Source organism: Oncorhynchus gorbuscha, linkage group LG05 (assembly GCF_021184085.1).
Source record: "Oncorhynchus gorbuscha isolate QuinsamMale2020 ecotype Even-year linkage group LG05, OgorEven_v1.0, whole genome shotgun sequence".
Lineage (NCBI taxonomy): Eukaryota > Metazoa > Chordata > Actinopteri > Salmoniformes > Salmonidae > Oncorhynchus > Oncorhynchus gorbuscha.
The window spans coordinates 871,506-895,527 of NC_060177.1; the positions used below are offsets into that span (position 1 = coordinate 871,506).

Here is a 24,022-nt window from a genome sequence, read left to right on the forward strand (position 1 = left end):
CTCCTCTAGTGGGACCAGTCTACACTGTATTTACCAAACACTCCATCTCTTCTTCTTCTCCTCTAGTGGGACCAGTCTACACTGTATTTACCAAACACTCCATCTCTTCTTCTCCTCTAGTGGGACCAGTCTACACTGTATTTACCAAACACTCCATCTCTTCTTCTCCTCTAGTGGGACCAGTCTACACTGTATTTACCAAACACTCCATCTCTTCTTCTCCTCTAGTGGGACCAGTCTACACTGTATTTACCAAACACTCCATCTCTTCTCCTCTAGTGGGACCAGTCTACACTGTATTTACCAAACACTCCATCTCTTCTTCTCCTCTAGTGGGACCAGTCTACACTGTATTTACCAAACACTCCATCTCTTCTTCCTCTAGTGGGACCAGTCTACACTGTATTTACCAAACACTCCATCTCTTCTTCTCCTCTAGTGGGACCAGTCTACACTGTATTTACCAAACACTCCATCTCTTCTTCTCCTCTAGTGGGACCAGTCTGACACTGTATTTACCAAACACTCCATCTCTTCTTCTCCTCTAGTGGGACCAGTCTACACTGTATTTACCAAACACTCCATCTCTTCTTCTCCTCTAGTGGGACCAGTCTACACTGTATTTACCAAACACTCCATCTCTTCTTCTCCTCTAGTGGGACCAGTCTACACTGTATTTACCAAACACTCCATCTCTTCTCCTCTAGTGGGACCAGTCTACACTGTATTTACTAAACACTCCATCTCTTCTTCTCCTCTAGTGGGACCAGTCTACACTGTATTTACCAAACACTCCATCTCTTCTTCTCCTCTAGTGGGACCAGTCTACACTGTAGCTGAGGCTAGATCCTATCTTCTTCTCCTCTAGTGGGACCAGTCTACACTGTAGCTGAGGCTAGATCCTATCTTCTTCTCCTCTAGTGGGACCAGTCTACACTGTATTTACCAAACACTCCATCTCTTCTCCTCCTCTAGTGGGACCAGTCTACACTGTAGCTGAGGCTAGATCCTATCTTCTTCTCCTCTAGTGGGACCAGTCTACACTGTATTTACCAAACACTCCATCTCTTCTTCTCCTCTAGTGGGACCAGTCTACACTGTAGCTGAGGCTAGATCCTATCTTCTCCTCTAGTGGGACCAGTCTACACTGTATTTACCAAACACTCCATCTCTTCTTCTCCTCTAGTGGGACCAGTCTACACTGTAGCTGAGGCTAGATCCTATCTTCTTCTCCTCTAGTGGGACCAGTCTACACTGTAGCTGAGGCTAGATCCTATCTTCTTCTCCTCTAGTGGGACCAGTCTACACTGTATTTACCAAACACTCCATCTCTTCTTCTCCTCTAGTGGGACCAGTCTACACTGTAGCTGAGGCTAGATCCTATCTTCTTCTCCTCTAGTGGGACCAGTCTACACTGTATTTACCAAACACTCCATCTCTTCTTCTCCTCTAGTGGGACCAGTCTACACTGTAGCTGAGGCTAGATCCTATCTTCTTCGCCTCTAGTGGGACCAGTCTACACTGTAGCTGAGGCTAGATCCTATCTTCTTCTCCTCTAGTGGGACCAGTCTACACTGTAGCTGAGGCTAGATCCTATCTTCTTCTCCTCTAGTGGGACCAGTCTACACTGTAGCTGAGGCTAGATCCTATCTTCTTCTCCTCTAGTGGGACCAGTCTACACTGTAGCTGAGGCTACATCCTATCTTCTTCTCCTCTAGTGGGACCAGTCTACACTGTAGCTGAGGCTACATCCTATCTTCTTCTCCTCTAGTGGGACCAGTCTACACTGTAGCTGAGGCTAGATCCTATCTTCTTCTCCTCTAGTGGGACCAGTCTACACTGTAGCTGAGGCTAGATCCTATCCTCTCACAGTACATATCTATAGCAGGGGGTAGAATCTGTCCTCTCACAGTACATATCTATAGCAGGGGCTAGAATCTGTCCTCTCACACTACATATCTATAGCAGGGTGTACAATCTGTCTTCTCACAGTACATATCTATAGCAGGGGCTAGAATCTGTCCTCTCACAGTAAATATCTAGAGCAGGGGCTAGAATCTATGTTCTCACAGTACATATCTATAGCAGGGGGTACAATCTATCCTCTCACAGTACATATCTATAGCAGGGGCTAGAATCTATCCTCTCACAGTACATATCTATAGCAGGGGCTAGAATCTATCCTCTCACAGTACATATCTATAGCAGGGGCTAGAATCTATCCTCTCACAGTACATATCTATAGCAGGGGCTAGAATCTATCCTCTCACAGTACATATATTTAGCAGGGGCTAAAATCTGTCCTCTCACACTACATACAGTGGGGCAAAAAAGTATTTAGTCAGCCACCAATTGTGCAAGTTCTCCCACTTAAAAAGATGAGAGAGGCCTGTAATTTTCATCATAGGTACACTTCAACTATGACAGACAAAATGAGAAAAAAAATCCAGAAAATCACATTGTAGGATTTTTTATGAATTTATTTGCAAATTATGGTGGAAAATAAGTATTTGGTCGCCTACAAACAAGCAAGATTTCTGGCTCTCACAGACCTGTAACTTCTTCTTTAAGAGGCTCCTCTGTCCTCCACTCGTTACCTGTATTAATGGTAGGCTGTTTGAACTTGTTATCAGTATAAAAGACACCTGTCCACAACCTCAAACAGTCACACTCCAAACTCCACTATGGCCAAGACCAAAGAGCTGTCAAAGGACACCAGAAACAAAATTGTAGACCTGCACCAGGCTGGGAAGACTGAATCTACAATAGGTAAGCAGCTTGGTTTGAAGAAATCAACTGTGGGAGCAATTATTAGGAAATGGAAGACATACAAGACCAATGATAATCTCCCTCGATCTGGGGCTCCATGCAAGATCTCACCCCGTGGGGTCAAAATGATCACAAGAACGGTGAGCAAAAATCCCAGAACCACACGGGGGGACCTAGTGAATGACAGAGAGCTGGGACCAAAGTAACAAAGCCTACCATCAGTAACACACTACGCCGCAAGGGACTCAAATCCTGCAGTGCCAGACGTGTCCCCCTGCTTAAGCCAGTACATGTCAAGGCCCGTCTGAAGTTTGCTAGAGAGCATTTGGATGATCCAGAAGAAGATTGGGAGAATGTTATATGGTCAGATGAAACCAAAATATAACTTTTTGGTAAAAACTCAACTCGCTGTGTTTTGAGGACAAAGAATGCTGAGTTGCATCCAAAGAACACCATACCTACTGTGAAGCATGGGGGTGGAAACATCATGCTTTGGGGCTTTTTTTCTGCAAAGGGACCAGGATGACTGATCCGTGTAAAGGAAAGAATGAATGGAGCCATGTATTGTGAGATTTTGAGTGAAAACCTCCTTCCATCAGCAAGGGCATTGAAGATGAAACGTGGCTGGGTCTTTCAGCATGACAATGATCCCAAACACACCGACCGGGCAACGAAGGAGTGGCTTCGTAAGAAGCATTTCAAGGTCCTGGAGTGGCCTAGCCAGTCTCCAGATCTCAACCCCATAGAAAATCTTTGGAGGGAGTTGAAAGTCCGTGTTGCCCAGCAACATCCCCAAAACATCACTGCTCTAGAGGAGATCTGCATGGAGGAATGGGCCAAAATACCAGCAACAGTGTGTGAAAACCTTGTGAAGACTTACAGAAAACGTTTGACCTCTGTCATTGCCAACAAAGGGTATATAACAAAGTATTGAGATAAACTTGTGTTATTGACCAAATACTTATTTTCCACCATAATTTGCAAATAAATTCATAAAAAATCTTATACTGTGATTTTCTGGATTTTTTCTGTCCTAGTTGAAGTGTAACTATGATGAAATTTACAGGCCTGGACACACATCCATACATATGTAGAAGCTGGAAGTAGAAGCCTGAGCGTTGTTGTCCATTAGTTTACTCTAATTAGGGGAGGGGTGGGAGGGTGTATATAGTATGTAGAAGCCTGAGCGTTGTTGTCCATTAGTTTACTCTAATTAGGGGAGGGGTGGGAGGGTGTATATAGTATGTAGAGTGTATATAGTATGTAGAAGCCTGAGCGTTGTTGTCCATTAGTTTACTCTAATTACGGGAGGGGTGGGAGAGTGTATATAGTATGTAGAGTGTATATAGTATGTAGAAGCCTGAGCGTTGTTGTCCATTAGTTTACTCTAATTAGGGGAGGGGTGGGAGGGTGTATATAGTATGTAGAGTGTATATAGTATGTAGAAGCCTGAGCGTTGTTGTCCATTAGTTTACTCTAATTAGGGGAGGGGTGGGAGGGTGTATATAGTATGTAGAAGCCTGAGCGTTGTTGTCCATTAGTTTACTCTAATTAGGGGAGGGTGGGAGGGTGTATATAGTATGTAGAAGCCTGAGCGTTGTTGTCCATTAGTTTACTCTAATTAGGGGAGGGGTGGGAGGGTGTATATAGTATGTAGAAGCCTGAGCGTTGTTGTCCATTAGTTTACTCTAATTAGGGGAGGGGTGGGAGGGTGTATATAGTATGTAGAAGCCTGAGCGTTGTTGTCCATTAGTTTACTGTAATTAGGGGAGGGGTGGGAGGGTTAGAAAGTAATGAATGAAAATATCTTTTAAAAGGATACAGTGCATTGGGAAAGTATTCAGACCCCTTGGCTTTTTCCACATTTTGTTACGTTACAACCTTATTCTAAAATGGATTCAATCGTTTTTTCCCTCTTCAATCAAACACTAAATACCCCATAATGACAATGCAAGAACAGTTTTTTCAAAATGTTGCATGTATGTAAAACCTACATTTACGTAAACCTTATTTACGTAAGTATTCAGACCCTTTGCTATGAGATTAAATTGAGCTCAGGTTCACCCTGTTTCCATTGATCATCCTTCAGATGTTTCTACAGCTTGGTTGGAGTCCACCTGTGGGAAATTCAATTGACCTGACATGTTTTGGAAAGGCACACCTGTCTATATTTATATATATGAATATGAGAACAAACACCATTGTAAATACAACCCATATTTATGCTTATTTATTTTCCCTTGTGTACTTTAACCATTTGTACATCGTTACAACACTGTATATATACATAATATGACATTTGAGAGGCTGACTGCTACAGACAGAGAGAGAGAGAGGCTGACTGCTACAGACAGAGAGAGAGAGAGAGGCTGACTGCTATAGACAGAGACAGATAGAGAGAGGCTGACTGCTACAGACAGAGAGAGAGAGAGGCTGACTGCTACAGACAGAGAGAGAGAGAGAGAGAGAGAGGCTGACTGCTACAGACAGAGAGAGAGAGAGGCTGACTGCTACAGACAGAGAGAGAGAGAGAGAGGCTGACTGCTACAGACAGAGACAGATAGAGAGAGAGGCTGACTGCTACAGACAGAGAGAGAGAGAGGCTGACTGCTACAGACAGAGAGAGAGAGAGGCTGACTGCTACAGACAGAGAGAGAGAGAGGCTGACTGCTACAGACAGAGAGAGAGAGAGAGAGAGAGAGAGAGAGAGAGAGAGAGAGGCTGACTGCTACAGACAGAGACAGATAGAGAGAGAGGCTGACTGCTACAGACAGAGACAGATAGAGAGAGAGGCTGACTGCTACAGACAGAGACAGAGAGAGAGAGAGGCTGACTGCTACAGACAGAGAGAGAGAGAGGCTGACTGCTACAGACAGAGAGAGAGGCTGACTGCTACAGACAGAGAGAGAGAGAGAGAGGCTGACTGCTACAGACAGAGAGAGAGAAAGAGAGGCTGACTGCTACAGACAGAGACAGATAGAGAGGCTGACTGCTACAGACAGAGAGAGAGAGAGAGGGGCTGACTGCTACAGACAGAGACAGATAGAGAGAGAGGCTGACTGCTACAGACAGAGAGAGAGAGAGAGAGAGAGAGAGGCTGACTGCTACAGACAGAGACAGATAGAGAGAGGCTGACTGCTACAGACAGAGAGAGAGAGAGGCTGACTGCTACAGACAGAGAGAGAGAGAGAGAGAGAGAGACGCTGACTGCTATAGACAGAGACAGAGAGAGAGGCTGACTGCTACAGACAGAGAGAGAGAGAGGCTGACTGCTACAGACAGAGACAGATTCCCATATTGAGAACACCTACAGACAGAGACAGAGAGAGATAGATTCCCATATTGAGAACACCTACAGACAGAGACAGAGACAGATAGATTCCCATATTGAGAACACCTACAGACAGAGACAGATAGATTCCCATATTGAGAACACCTACAGACAGAGACAGATAGATTCCCATATTGAGAACACCTACAGACAGAGACAGATAGATTCCCATATTGAGAACACCTACAGACAGAGACAGATAGATTCCCATATTGAGAACACCTACAGACAGAGACAGATAGATTCCCATATTGAGAACACCTACAGACAGAGACAGATAGATTCCCATATTGAGAACACCTACAGACAGAGACAGATTCCCATATTGAGAACACCTACAGACAGAGACAGATTCCCATATTGAGAACACCTACAGACAGAGACAGAGAGAGACAGATTCCCATATTGAGAACACCTACAGACAGAGACAGAGAGAGATAGATTCCCATATTGAGAACACCTACAGACAGAGACAGATAGATTCCCATATTGAGAACACCTACAGACAGAGACAGAGACAGATAGATTCCCATATTGAGAACACCTACAGACAGAGACAGAGATAGATTCCCATATTGAGAACACCTACAGACAGAGACAGAGACAGATAGATTCCCATATTGAGAACACCTACAGACAGAGACAGACAGATTCCCATATTGAGAACACCTACAGACAGAGACAGAGAGAGACAGATTCCCATATTGAGAACACCTACAGACAGAGACAGAGAGAGACAGATTCCCATATTGAGAACACATACAGACAGAGACAGAGAGAGACAGATTCCCATATTGAGAACACCTACAGACAGAGACAGAGATAGATTCCCATATTGAGAACACCTACAGACAGAGACAGATAGATTCCCATATTGAGAACACCTACAGACAGAGACAGATAGATTCCCATATTGAGAACACCTACAGACAGAGACAGATAGATTCCCATATTGAGAACACCTACAGACAGAGACAGAGATAGATTCCCATATTGAGAACACCTACAGACAGAGACAGATAGATTCCCATATTGAGAACACCTACAGACAGAGACAGAGATAGATTCCCATATTGAGAACACCTACAGACAGAGACAGAGATAGATTACCATATTGAGAACACCTACAGACAGAGACAGATAGATTCCCATATTGAGAACACCTACAGACAGAGACAGAGATAGATTCCCATATTGAGAACACCTACAGACAGAGACAGATAGATTCCCATATTGAGAACACCTACAGACAGAGACAGAGATAGATTCCCATATTGAGAACACCTACAGACAGAGACAGAGATAGATTCCCATATTGAGAACACCTACAGACAGAGACAGAGATAGATTCCCATATTGAGAACACCTACAGACAGAGACAGATAGATTCCCATATTGAGAACACCTACAGACAGAGACAGAGATAGATTCCCATATTGAGAACACCTACAGACAGAGACAGATAGATTCCCATATTGAGAACACCTACAGACAGAGACAGAGATAGATTCCCATATTGAGAACACCTACAGACAGAGACAGAGATAGATTCCCATATTGAGAACACCTACAGACAGAGACAGATAGATTCCCATATTGAGAACACCTACAGACAGAGACAGAGATAGATTCCCATATTGAGAACACCTACAGACAGAGACAGAGATAGATTCCCATATTGAGAACACCTACAGACAGAGACAGAGATAGATTCCCATATTGAGAACACATACAGACAGAGACAGATAGATTCCCATATTGAGAACACCTACAGACAGAGACAGAGATAGATTCCCATATTGAGAACACATACAGACAGAGACAGAGATAGATTACCATATTGAGAACACCTACAGACAGAGACAGATAGATTCCCATATTGAGAACACCTACAGACAGAGACAGAGAGAGACAGATGCCCATATTGAGAACACCTACAGACAGACAGATAGATTCCCATATTGAGAACACCTACAGACAGAGACAGAGAGAGACAGATGCCCATATTGAGAACACCTACAGACAGACAGATAGATTCCCATATTGAGAACACCTACAGACAGAGACAGATAGATTCCCATATTGAGAACACCTACAGACAGAGACAGATAGATTCCCATATTGAGAACACCTACAGACAGAGACAGAGACAGATAGATTCCCATATTGAGAACACCTACAGACAGAGACAGAGACAGATAGATTCCCATATTGAGAACACCTACAGACAGAGACAGAGATAGATTCCCATATTGAGAACACCTACAGACAGAGACAGATAGATTCCCATATTGAGAACACCTACAGACAGAGACAGAGACAGATAGATTCCCATATTGAGAACACCTACAGACAGAGACAGAGATAGATTCCCATATTGAGAACACCTACAGACAGAGACAGAGACAGATAGATTCCCATATTGAGAACACCTACAGACAGAGACAGACAGATTCCCATATTGAGAACACCTACAGACAGAGACAGATAGATTCCCATATTGAGAACACCTACAGACAGAGACAGACAGATTCCCATATTGAGAACACCTACAGACAGAGACAGAGATAGATTCCCATATTGAGAACACCTACAGACAGAGACAGATAGATTCCCATATTGAGAACACCTATTGACTGGAAATGAAGAACCCCCTGCTAGGGACTCTGGTTGTATGGGAGACACTGTAGATGGTGCTGCTATACTACAGTATATCTAGTTTGGTAATGCTACGTTGAGATGTTGAAAAGGTGGACTGCCTCACCAGGAAGGCTATGAGACTCCTCTGGAAACTCTCCCACTGGAAACAGCTGTTGATGTACTGGAACGTGGACTGCACTGCTCTGTAAAGGCTACGCACGCGGTACACGTTACGCGCCAACATCTGGAACGAATACAGAAACACACCTTAACAAGATGCTGAGAACAACACAAAATGGCCGCCTGTTTCACAATATTTTAACTATAGAGATTCATTTAGCAAACCTTTTTAGAAAACTTGGGATTGTCTTCCATGAATTTCTTCTCCTTTGGTTTAAATGTTCTGATAGCTGCTCTGACCTAAAAACACAAGATGAAAACAGAAGTCAGAGAGATGGAGGAAGACACAGGTTATAACTGTTTAAATAGAGAGAGATGGAGGAAGACACAGGTTATAACTGTTTAAATAGAGAGAGATGGAGGAAGACACAGGTTATAACTGTTTAAATAGAGAGAGATGGAGGAAGACACAGGTTATAACTGTTTAAATAGAGAGAGAGATGGAGGAAGACACAGGTTATAACTGTTTAAATAGAGAGAGAGATGGAGGAAGACACAGGTTATAACTGTTTAAATAGAGAGAGAGATGGAGGAAGACACAGGTTATAACTGTTTAAATAGAGAGAGAGATGGAGGAAGACACAGGTTATAACTGTTTAAATAGAGAGAGAGATGGAGGAAGACACAGGTTATAACTGTTTAAATAGAGAGAGAGATGGAGGGAGACACAGGTTATAACTGTTTAAATAGAGAGAGATGGAGGAAGACACAGGTTATAACTGTTTAAATAGAGAGAGAGAGATGGAGGAAGACACAGGTTATAACTGTTTAAATAGAGAGAGAGATGGAGGAAGACACAGGTTATAACTGTTTAAATAGAGAGAGAGATGGAGGGAGACACAGGTTATAACTGTTTAAATAGAGAGAGAGATGGAGGAAGACACAGGTTATAACTGTTTAAATAGAGAGAGAGATGGAGGAAGACACAGGTTATAACTGTTTAAATAGAGAGAGAGATGGAGGAAGACACAGGTTATAACTGTTTAAATAGAGAGAGAGATGGAGGAAGACACAGGTTATAACTGTTTAAATAGAGAGAGAGATGGAGGAAGACAAATAGAGAGAGAGATGGAGGAAGACAGGTTATAACTGTTTAAATAGAGAGAGAGATGGAGGAAGACACAGGTTATAACTGTTTAAATAGAGAGAGAAATAGATGGAGGAAGACACAGGTTATAACTGTTTAAATAGAGAGAGATGGAGGGAGACACAGGTTATAACTGTTTAAATAGAGAGAGAGATGGAGGAAGACACAGGTTATAACTGTTTAAATAGAGAGAGAGATGGAGGAAGACACAGGTTATAACTGTTTAAATAGAGAGAGAGATGGAGGAAGACACAGGTTATAACTGTTTAAATAGAGAGATGGAGGAAGACACAGGTTATAACTGTTTAAATAGAGAGAGATGGAGGAAGACACAGGTTATAACTGTTTAAATAGAGAGAGATGGAGGAAGACACAGGTTATAACGGTTTAAATAGAGAGAGAGATGGAGGAAGACACAGGTTATAACTGTTTAAATAGAGAGAGAGATGGAGGAAGACACAGGTTGTTCCTGTTTAAATAGAGAGAGATGGAGGAAGACACAGGTTGTTCCTGTTTAAATAGAGAGAGATGGAGGAAGACACAGGTTGTTCCTGTTTAAATAGAGAGAGATGGAGGAAGACACAGGTTGTTCCTGTTTAAATAGAGAGAGATGGAGGAAGATGGAGGAAGACACAGGTTGTTCCTGTTTAAATAGAGAGAGATGGAGGAAGACACAGGTTGTTCCTGTTTAAATAGAGAGAGATGGAGGAAGACACAGGTTGTTCCTGTTTAAATAGAGAGAGATGGAGGAAGACACAGGTTGTTCCTGTTTAAATAGAGAGAGATGGAGGAAGACACAGGTTGTTCCTGTTTAAATAGAGAGAGATGGAGGAAGACACAGGTTGTTCCTGTTTAAATAGAGAGAGAGATGGAGGAAGACACAGGTTGTTCCTGTTTAAATAGAGAGAGATGGAGGAAGACACAGGTTGTTCCTGTTTAAATAGAGAGAGAGATGGAGGGAGACACAGGTTGTTCCTGTTTAAATAGAGAGAGAGATGGAGGAAGACACAGGTTGTTCCTGTTTAAATAGAGAGATGGAGGAAGACACAGGTTATAACTGTTTAAATAGAGAGAGATGGAGGAATACACAGGTTGTTCCTGTTTAAATAGAGAGAGAGATGGAGGAAGACACAGGTTGTTCCTGTTTAAATAGAGAGATGGAGGAAGACACAGGTTATAACTGTTTAAATAGAGAGAGATGGAGGAAGACACAGGTTGTTCCTGTTTAAATAAATGGAGAGACAGAGTTTAAATAGGAGGATGGAGACACAGGTTGTTCCTGTTTAAATAGAGAGAGATGGAGGAAGACACAGGTTGTTCCTGTTTAAATAGAGATGGAGGAAGACACAGGTTGTTCCTGTTTAAATAGAGAGAGATGGAGGAAGACACAGGTTATAACTGTTTAAATAGAGAGAGATGGAGGAAGACACAGGTTGTTCCTGTTTAAATAGAGAGAGAGATGGAGGAAGACACAGGTTGTTCCTGTTTAAATAGAGAGAGATGGAGGAAGACACAGGTTGTTCCTGTTTAAATAGAGAGAGATGGAGGAAGACACAGGTTGTTCCTGTTTAAATAGAGAGAGATGAAGGAAGACACAGGTTGTTCCTGTTTAAATAGAGAGAGAGAGATGGAGGAAGACACAGGTTGTTCCTGTTTAAATAGAGAGAGAGATGGAGGAAGACACAGGTTGTTCCTGTTTAAATAGAGAGAGAGATGGAGGAAGACACAGGTTGTTCCTGTTTAAATAGAGAGAGATGGAGGAAGACACAGGTTGTTCCTGTTTAAATAGAGAGAGATGGAGGAAGACACAGGTTGTTCCTGTTTAAATAAATAGAGAGATGGAGGAAGACACAGGTTGTTCCTGTTTAAATAGAGAGAGAGATGGAGGAAGACACAGGTTGTTCCTGTTTAAATAGAGAGAGATGGAGGAAGACACAGGTTGTTCCTGTTTAAATAGAGAGAGATGGAGGAAGACACAGGTTGTTCCTGTTTAAATAGAGAGAGATGGAGGAAGACACAGGTTGTTCCTGTTTAAATAGAGAGAGATGGAGGAGAGGTTGTTCCTGTTTAAATAGAAGACACAGGTTGTTCCTGTTTAAATAGAGAGAGATGGAGGAAGACACAGGTTGTTCCTGTTTAAATAGAGAGAGATGGAGGAAGACACAGGTTGTTCCTGTTTAAATAGAGAGATGAAGGAAGACACAGGTTGTTCCCGCACACACACAGTATTTGTCAGGACTGGTCCATCTTTATAAAACATAATTCCAGATGACCCTACAGTACACTATCTGATAGGACCGGTCCAGATGACCCTACAGTACAGTATCTGACAGGACCGGTCCATCGGTCCAGATGACCCTACAGTACAGTATCTGACAGGACCGGTCCATCGGTCCAGATGACCCTACAGTACAGTATCTGACAGGACCGGTCCAGATGACCCTACAGTACAGTATCTGATAGGACCGGTCCAGATGACCCTACAGTACAGTATCTATCAGGACCGGTCCATCGGTCCAGATGACCCGACAGTACAGTATCTGACAGGACCGGTCCAGATGACCCTACAGAACAGCCCCCTATACCCTATGGGCCCTGGCCAACAGAATAGACTGGAGGGGCATCAGACAGTGTGATTGGACTCACTGGGTTGAAGACGAGCTCCAGCTCTAGGGAGATGCTTCCTTTAGACAGACACCCCAGATCCTCTTTCTTCAGGGGACAGCAGATCGGTTGACCATTGTGGATCTGGAGGGGACAGAGAGTGTAATGTAATGTACAGGTAATATACAGAGACCAACACTAAGATGGAACAGTGGATTACTGGAAACAGAGGGTGAAGACATGACTGGACTGGACTGGAAGGCCCTCTTGACTTGGACTCCCAGAGACTGGACTGTAAGGCCCTCTTGACTTGGACTCCCAGATACTGGACTGGAAGGCCCTCTTGACTTGGACTCCCAGATACTGGACTGTAAGGCCCTCTTGACTTGGACTCCCAGATACTGGACTGTAAGGCCCTCTTGACTTGGACTCCCAGATACTGGACTGTAAGGCCCTCTTGACTTGGACTCCCAGATACTGGACTGGAAGGCCCTCTTGACTTGGACTCCCAGATACTGGACTGGAAGGCCCTCTTGACTTGGACTCCCAGATACTGGACTGTAAGGCCCTCTTGACTTGGACTCCCAGATACTGGACTGTAAGGCCCTCTTGACTTGGACTCCCAGATACTGGACTGGAAGGCCCTCTTGACTTGGACTCCCAGATACTGGACTGTAAGGCCCTCTTGACTTGGACTCCCAGATACTGGACTGTAAGGCCCTCTTGACTTGGACTCCCAGATACTGGACTGGAAGGCCCTCTTGACTTGGACTCCCAGATACTGGACTGGAAGGCCCTCTTGACTTGGACTCCCAGATACTGGACTGTAAGGCCCTCTTGACTTGGACTCCCAGATACTGGACTGTAAGGCCCTCTTGACTTGGACTCCCAGATACTGGACTGGAAGGCCCTCTTGACTTGGACTCCCAGATACTGGACTGTAAGGCCCTCTTGACTTGGACTCCCAGATACTGGACAGTAAGGCCCTCTTGACTTGGACTCCCAGATACTGGACTGGACTGGAAGGCCCTCTTGACTTGGACTCCCAGATACTGGACTGGACTGTAAGGCCCTCTTGACTTGGACTCCCAGATACTGGACTGTAAGGCCCTCTTGACTTGGACTCCCAGATACTGGACTGGAAGGCCCTCTTGACTTGGACTCCCAGATACTGGACTGGAAGGCCCTCTTGACTTGGACTCCCAGATACTGGACTGTAAGGCCCTCTTGACTTGGACTCCCAGATACTGGACTGGAAGGCCCTCTTGACTTGGACTCCCAGATACTGGACTGGAAGGCCCTCTTGACTTGGACTCCCAGATACTGGACTGTAAGGCCCTCTTGACTTGGACTCCCAGATACTGGACTGGAAGGCCCTCTTGACTTGGACTCCCAGATACTGGACTGTAAGGCCCTCTTGACTTGGACTCCCAGAGACTCCAGAGACTGGAGGAATGGTCACTATGTTACTCACAGAGAGTAGAGGAGTGGTCACTATGTTACTCACAGAGAGTAGAGGAATGGTCACTATGTTACTCACAGAGAGTAGAGGAGTGGTCACTATGTTACTCACAGAGACTTTGGGAATGGTCACTATGTTACTCACAGAGAGTAGAGGAGTGGTCACTATGTTACTCACAGAGAGTAGAGGAGTGGTCACTATGTTACTCACAGAGACTTTGGGAATGGTCACTATGTTACTCACAGAGAGTAGAGGAGTGGTCACTATGTTACTCACATAGAGTAGAGGAGTGGTCACTATGTTACTCACAGAGAGTAGAGGATGTTACTCACAGAGACAGGAGGAATGGTCACTATGTTACTCACAGAGACAGGAGGAATGGTCACTATGTTACTCACAGAGAGTAGAGGAATGGTCACTATGTTACTCACAGAGACTAGAGGAATGGTCACTATGTTACTCACAGAGACTAGAGGAATGGTCACTATGTTACTCACAGAAAGCAGAGGAATGGTCACTATGTTACTCACAGAGACAGGAGGAATGGTCACTATGTTACTCACAGAGAGTAGAGGAATGGTCACTATGTTACTCACAGAGAGTAGAGGAATGGTCACTATGTTACTCACAGAGAGTAGAGGAATGGCACTATGTTATTCACAGAGAGTAGAGGAATGGTCACTATGTTACTCACAGAAAGCAGAGGAATGGTCACTATGTTACTCACAGAGAGTAGAGGAATGGTCACTATGTTACTCACAGAGAGTAAAGGAATGGCCACTATGCTACTCACAGAGAGTAGAGGAATGGCCACTATGCTACTCACAGAAAGCAGAGGAATGGCCACTTTGCTACTCACAGAGAGTAAAGGAATGGCCACTATGCTACTCACAGAGAGTAGAGGAATGGCCACTTTGCTAGGAAGAGGAATGGCCACTATGCTACTTACAGAAAGCAGAGGAATGGCCACTATGCTACTCACAGAAAGCAGAGGAATGGCCACTATGCTACTCACAGAGAGTAGAGGAATGGCCACTTTGCTACTCACAGAAAGCAGAGGAATGGCCACTTTGCTACTCACAGAAAGCAGAGGAATGGCCACTATGCTACTTACAGAAAGCAGAGGAATGGCCACTATGCTACTCACAGAAAGCAGAGGAATGGCCACTATGCTACTCACAGAGAGTAGAGGAATGGTCACTATGCTACTCACAGAAAGCAGAGGAATGGCCACTATGCTACTCACAGAAAGCAGAGGAATGGCCACTATGCTACTCACAGAAAGTAGAGGAATGGCCACTATGCTACTCACAGAAAGCAGAGGAATGGCCACTATGCTACTCACAGAAAGCAGAGGAATGGCCACTATGCTACTCACAGAAAGCAGAGGAATGGCCACTATGTTACTCACAGAAAGCAGAGGAATGGCCACTATGTTACTCACAGAAAGCAGAGGAATGGCCACTATGTTACTCACAGAAAGCAGAGGAATGGCCACTTTGCCCAGGAAGTCAGGTGCTTTGTCTCCATCCTCATCAAAGATGGTCAGCTCCAGAATATCATGGATGTCTTTTACTGGGCTGGACAACACACACACATGGATATAAATACAGCAGAAACATTCACTGAAATATTAACCTGGGATTAGATGGGTGGTTTATATGGCAACTGGCCATCGACTGGAATATTAACCTGGGATTAGATGGGTGGTTTATATGGAAACTGACCATCGACTGGAATATTAACCTGGGATTAGATGGGTGGTTTATATGGCAACTGACCATCACCTGGAATATTAACCTGGGATTAGATGGGTGGTTTATATGGAAACTGACCATGGACTGGAATATTAACCTGGGATTAGATGGGTGGTTTATATGGCAATTGACAATCACCTGGAATATTAACCTGGGATTAGATGGGTGGTTTATATGGCAACTGACCATGGACTGGAATATTAACCTGGGATTAGATGGGTGGTTTATATGGCAACTGACCATGGACTGGAATATTAACCTGGGATTAGATGGGTGGTTTATATGGCAACTGACCATGGACTGGAATATTAACCTGGGATTAGATGGGTGGTTTATATGGCAACTGACCATGGACTGGAATATTAACCTGGGATTAGATGGGTGGTTTATATGGCAACTGACCATGGACTGGAATATTAACCTGGGATTAGATGGGTGGTTTATATGGCAACTGACCATCGACTGGAATATTAACCTGGGATTAGATGGGTGGTTTATATGGCAACTGACCATCGACTGGAATATTAACCTGGGATTAGATGGGTGGTTTATATGGCAACTGACCATCGACTGGAATATTAACCTGGGATTAGACTGGTGGTTTATATGGCAACTGACCATCGACTGGAATATTAACCTGGGATTAGATGGGTGGTTTATATGGCAACTGACCATCGACTGGAATATTAACCTGGGATTAGATGGGTGGTTTATATGGCAACTGACCATCGACTGGAATATTAACCTGGGATTAGATGGGTGGTTTATATGGCAACTGACCATAGACTGGAATATTAACCTGAGATTAGATGGGTGGTTTATATGGCAACTGACCATGGACTGGAATATTAACCTGGGATTAGATGGGTGGTTTATATGGCAACTGACCATGGACTGGAATATTAACCTGGGATTAGATGGGTGGTTTATATGGCAACTGACCATGGACTGGAATATTAACCTGGGATTAGATGGGTGGTTTATATGGCAACTGACCATCGACTGGAATATTAACCTGGGATTAGATGGGTGGTTTATATGGCAACTGACCATGGACTGGAATATTAACCTGGGATTAGATGGGTGGTTTATATGGCAACTGACCATGGACTGGAATATTAACCTGGGATTAGATGGGTGGTTTATATGGCAACTGACCATCATCTGGAATATTAACCTGGGATTAGATGGGTGGTTTATATGGCAACTGACCATGGACTGGAATATTAACCTGGGATTAGATGGGTGGTTTATATGGCAACTGACCATGGACTGGAATATTAACCTGGGATTAGATGGGTGGTTTATATGGCAACTGACCATGGACTGGAATATTAACCTGGGATTAGATGGGTGGTTTATATGGCAACTGACCATGGACTGGAATATTAACCTGGGATTAGATGGGTGGTTTATATGGCAACTGACCATGGACTGGAATATTAACCTGGGATTAGATGGGTGGTTTATATGGCAACTGACCATGGACTGGAATATTAACCTGCGATTAGATGTGTGGTTTATATGGCAACTGACCATGGACTGGAATATTAACCTGGGATTAGATGGGTGGTTTATATGGCAACTGACCATCACCTGGAATATTAACCTGGGATTAGATGGGTGGTTTATATGGCAACTGACCATCACCTGGAATATTAACCTGGGATTAGATGGGTGGTTTATATGGCAACTAACCATGGACTGGAATATTAACCTGGGATTAGATGGGTGGTTTATATGGCAACTGACCATCACCTGGAATATTAACCTGGGATTAGATGGGTGGTTTATATGGCAACTGACCATGGACTGGAATATTAACCTGGGTTTAGATGGGTGGTTTATATGGCAACTGACCATGGACTGGAATATTAACCTGGGATTAGATGGGTGGTTTATATGGCAACTGACCATCACCTGGAATATTAACCTGGGATTAGATGGGTGGTTTATATGGCAACTGACCATGGACTGGAATATTAACCTGGGATTAGATGGGTGGTTTATATGGCAACTGACCATGGACTGGAATATTAACCTGCGATTAGATGTGTGGTTTATATGGCAACTGACCATGGACTGGAATATTAACCTGGGATTAGATGTGTGGTTTATATGGCAACTGACCATGGACTGGAATATTAACCTGAGATTAGATGGGTGGTTTATATGGCAACTGACCATCACCTGGAATATTAACCTGGGATTAGATGGGTGGTTTATATGGCAACTAACCATGGACTGGAATATTAACCTGGGATTAGATGGGTGGTTTATATGGCAACTGACCATCACCTGGAATATTAACCTGGGATTAGATGGGTGGTTTATATGGCAACTGACCATGGACTGGAATATTAACCTGGGTTTAGATGGGTGGTTTATATGGCAACTGACCATGGACTGGAATATTAACCTGGGATTAGATGTGTGGTTTATATGGCAACTGACCATGGACTGGAATATTAACCTGGGATTAGATGGGTGGTTTATATGGCAACTGACCATGGACTGGAATATTAACCTGGGATTAGATGTGTGGTTTATATGGCAACTGACCATGGACTGGAATATTAACCTGGGATTAGATGGGTGGTTTATATGGCAACTGACCATGGACTGGAATATTAACCTGGGTTTAGATGGGTGGTTTATATGGCAACTGACCATGGACTGGAATATTAACCTGGGATTAGATGTGTGGTTTATATGGCAACTGACCATGGACTGGAATATTAACCTGGGATTAGATGGGTGGTTTATATGGCAACTGACCATGGACTGGAATATTAACCTGGGATTAGATGTGTGGTTTATATGGCAACTGACCATGGACTGGAATATTAACCTGGGATTAGATGGGTGGTTTATAGACCATGGACTGGAATATTAACCTGGGATTAGATGGGTGGTTTATATGGCAACTGACCATGGACTGGAATATTAACCTGGGATTAGAAGGGTGGTTTATATGGCAACTGACCATGGACTGGAATATTAACCTGGGATTAGATGGGTGGTTTATATGGCAACTGACCATGGACTGGAATATTAACCTGGGATTAGATGGGTGGTTTATATGGCAACTGACCATGGACTGGAATATTAACCTGGGATTAGATGGGTGGTTTATATGGCAACTGACCATGGACTGGAATATTAACCTGGGATTAGATGGGTGGTTTATATGGCAACTGACCATGGACTGGAATATTAACCTGGGATTAGATGGGTGATTTATATGGCAACTGACCATGGACTGGAATATTAACCTGGGATTAGATGGGTGGTTTATATGGCAACTGACCATGGACTGGAATATTAACCTGGGATTAGATGGGTGGTTTATATGGCAACTGACCATGGACTGGAATATTAACCTGGGATTAGATGGGTGGTTTATATGGCAACTGACCATCACCTGGAATATTAACCTGGGATTAGATGGGTGATTTATATGGCAACTGACCATGGACTGGAATATTAACCTGGGATTAGATGGGTGGTTTATATGGCAACTGACCATGGACTGGAATATTAACCTGGGATTAGATGTGTGGTTTATATGGCAACTGACCATGGACTGGAATATTAACCTGGGATTAGATGGGTGGTTTATATGGCAACTGACCATGGACTGGAATATTAACCTGGGATTAGATGGGTGGTTTATATGGCAACTGACCATGGACTGGAATATTAACCTGGGATTAGATGGGTGGTTTATATGGCAACTGACCATGGACTGGAATATTAACCTGGGATTAGATGGGTGGTTTATATGGCAACTGACCATGGACTGGAATATTAACCTGGGATTAGATGAGTGGTTTATATGGCAACTGACCATCACCTGGAATATTAACCTGGGATTAGATGGGTGGTTTATATGGCAACTGACCATGGACTGGAATATTAACCTGGGATTAGATGGGTGGTTTATATGGCAACTGACCATGGACTGGAATATTAACCTGGGATTAGATGGGTGGTTTATATGGCAACTGACCATGGACTGGAATATTAACCTGGGATTAGATGGGTGGTTTATATGGCAACTGACCATGGACTGGAATATTAACCTGGGATTAGATGGGTGGTTTATATGGCAACTGACCATGGACTGGAATATTAACCTGGGATTAGATGGGTGGTTTATATGGCAACTGACCATGGACTGGAATATTAACCTGGGATTAGATGGGTGGTTTATATGGCAACTGACCATGGACTGGAATATTAACCTGGGATTAGATGGGTGGTTTATATGGCAACTGACCATGGACTGGAATATTAACCTGGGATTAGATGGGTGGTTTATATGGCAACTGACCATGGACTGGAATATTAACCTGGGATTAGATGGGTGGTTTATATGGCAACTGACCATGGACTGGAATATTAACCTGGGATTAGATGGGTGGTTTATATGGCAACTGACCATGGACTGGAATATTAACCTGGGATTAGATGGGTGGTTTATATGGCAACTGACCATGGACTGGAATATTAACCTGGGATTAGATGGGTGGTTTATATGGCAACTGACCATGGACTGGAATATTAACCTGGGATTAGATGGGTGGTTTATATGGCAACTGACCATCGACTGGAATATTAACCTGGGATTAGATGGGTGGTTTATATGGCAACTGACCATCACCTGGAATATTAACCTGGGATTAGATGGGAGGTTTATATGGCAACTGACCATCACCTGGAATATTAACCTGGGATTAGATGGGTGATTTATATGGCAACTGACCATGGACTGGAATATTAACCTGGGATTAGATGTGTGGTTTATATGGCAACTGACCATGGACTGGAATATTAACCTGGGATTAGATGGGTGGTTTATATGGCAACTGACCATGGACTGGAATATTAACCTGGGATTAGATGGGTGGTTTATATGGCAACTGACCATGGACTGGAATATTAACCTGGGATTAGATGGGTGGTTTATATGGCAACTGACCATGGACTGGAATATTAACCTGGGATTAGATGGGTGGTTTATATGGCAACTGACCATCACCTGGAATATTAACCTGGGATTAGATGGGTGGTTTATATGGCAACTGACCATGGACTGGAATATTAACCTGGGATTAGATGGGTGGTTTATATGGCAACTGACCATGGACTGGAATATTAACCTGGGATTAGATGGGTGGTTTATATGGCAACTGACCATGGACTGGAATATTAACCTGGGATTAGATGGGTGGTTTATATGGCAACTGACCATGGACTGGAATATTAACCTGGGATTAGATGGGTGGTTTATATGGCAACTGACCATGGACTGGAATATTAACCTGGGATTAGATGGGTGGTTTATATGGCAACTGACCATGGACTGGAATATTAACCTGGGATTAGATGGGTGGTTTATATGGCAACTGACCATGGACTGGAATATTAACCTGGGATTAGATGGGTGGTTTATATGGCAACTGACCATGGACTGGAATATTAACCTGGGATTAGATGGGTGGTTTATATGGCAACTGACCATGGACTGGAATATTAACCTGGGATTAGATGGGTGGTTTATATGGCAACTGACCATGGACTGGAATATTAACCTGGGATTAGATGTGTGGTTTATATGGCAACTGACCATGGACTGGAATATTAACCTGGGATTAGATGGGTGGTTTATATGGCAACTGACCATGGACTGGAATATTAACCTGGGATTAGATGGGTGGTTTATATGGCAACTGACCATCGACTGGAATATTAACCTGGGATTAGATGGGTGGTTTATATGGCAACTGACCATCACCTGAAATATTAACCTGGGATTAGATGGGTGGTTTATATGGCAACTGACCATCGACTGGAATATTAACCTGGGATTAGATGGGTGGTTTATATGGCAACTGACCATCACCTGGAATATTAACCTGGGATTAGATGGGTGGTTTATATGGCAACTGACCATCGACTGGAATATTAACCTGGGATTAGATGGGTGGTTTATATGGCAATTGACCATGGACTGGAATATTAACCTGGGATTAGATGGGTGGTTTATATGGCAACTGACCATGGACTGGAATATTAACCTGGGATTAGATGGGTGGTTTATATGGCAACTGACCATCACCTGGAATATTAACCTGGGATTAGATGGGTGGTTTATATGGCAACTGACCATGGACTGGAATATTAACCTGGGATTAGATGGGTGGTTTATATGGCAACTGACCATGGACTGGAATATTAACCTGGGATTAGATGGGTGGTTTATATGGCAACTGACCATGGACTGGAATATTAACCTGGGATTAGATGGGTGGTTTATATGGCAACTGACCATGGATTGGAATATTAACCTGGGATTAGATGGGTGGTTTATATGGCAACTGACCATGGACTGGAATATTAACCTGGGATTAGATGGGTGGTTTATATGGCAACTGACCATCACCTGGAATATTAACCTGGGATTAGATGGGTGGTTTATATGGCAACTGACCATGGACTGGAATATTAACCTGGGATTAGATGGGTGGTTTATATGGCAACTGACCATGGACTGGAATATTAACCTGCGATTAGATGTGTGGTTTATATGGCAACTGACCATGGACTGGAATATTAACCTGGGATTAGATGTGTGGTTTATATGGCAACTGACCATGGACTGGAATATTAACCTGGGATTAGATGGGTGGTTTATATGGCAACTGACCATCACCTGGAATATTAACCTGGGATTAGATGGGTGGTTTATATGGCAACTAACCATGGACTGGAATATTAACCTGGGATTAGATGGGTGGTTTATATGGCAACTGACCATCACCTGGAATATTAACCTGGGATTAGATGGGTGGTTTATATGGCAACTGACCATGGACTGGAATATTAACCTGGGATTAGATGGGTGGTTTATATGGCAACTGACCATGGACTGGAATATTAACCTGGGATTAGATGTGTGGTTTATATGGCAACTGACCATGGACTGGAATATTAACCTGGGATTAGATGGGTGGTTTATATGGCAACTGACCATGGACTGGAATATTAACCTGGGATTAGATGTGTGGTTTATATGGCAACTGACCATGGACTGGAATATTAACCTGGGATTAGATGGGTGGTTTATATGGCAACTGACCATGGACTGGAATATTAACCTGGGTTTAGATGGGTGGTTTATATGGCAACTGACCATGGACTGGAATATTAACCTGGGATTAGATGTGTGGTTTATATGGCAACTGACCATGGACTGGAATATTAACCTGGGATTAGATGGGTGGTTTATATGGCAACTGACCATGGACTGGAATATTAACCTGGGATTAGATGGGTGGTTTATATGGCAACTGACCATGGACTGGAATATTAACCTGGGATTAGATGGGTGGTTTATATGGCAACCCATGGACTGGAATATTAACCTGGGATTAGATGGGTGGTTTATATGGCAACTGACCATGGACTGGAATATTAACCTGGGATTAGATGGGTGGTTTATATGGCAACTGACCATGGACTGGAATATTAACCTGGGATTAGATGGGTGGTTTATATGGCAACTGACCATGGACTGGAATATTAACCTGGGATTAGATGGGTGGTTTATATGGCAACTGACCATGGACTGGAATATTAACCTGGGATTAGATGGGTGGTTTATATGGCAACTGACCATGGACTGGAATATTAACCTGGGATTAGATGGGTGATTTATATGGCAACTGACCATGGACTGGAATATTAACCTGGGATTAGATGGGTGGTTTATATGGCAACTGACCATGGACTGGAATATTAACCTGGGATTAGATGGGTGGTTTATATGGCAACTGACCATGGACTGGAATATTAACCTGGGATTAGATGGGTGGTTTATATGGCAACTGACCATCACTGGAATATTAACCTGGGATTAGATGGGTGGTTTATATGGCAACTGACCATGGACTGGAATATTAACCTGGGATTAGATGGGTGGTTTATATGGCAACTGACCATGGACTGGAATATTAACCTGGGATTAGATGGGTGGTTTATATGGCAACTGACCATGGACTGGAATATTAACCTGGGATTAGATGGGTGGTTTATATGGCAACTGACCATGGACTGGAATATTAACCTGGGATTAGATGGGTGGTTTATATGGCAACTGACCATGGACTGGAATATTAACCTGGGAT

The 24,022-nt window shown here is 43.4% G+C and overlaps 1 pseudogene; it reads right to left on the reverse strand.

Annotated features, from left to right (window-relative positions):
* The window catches only part of LOC124035353, a 59,902-nt pseudogene that overhangs the window by 24,235 nt on the left and 11,645 nt on the right, over positions 1 to 24,022 (reverse strand).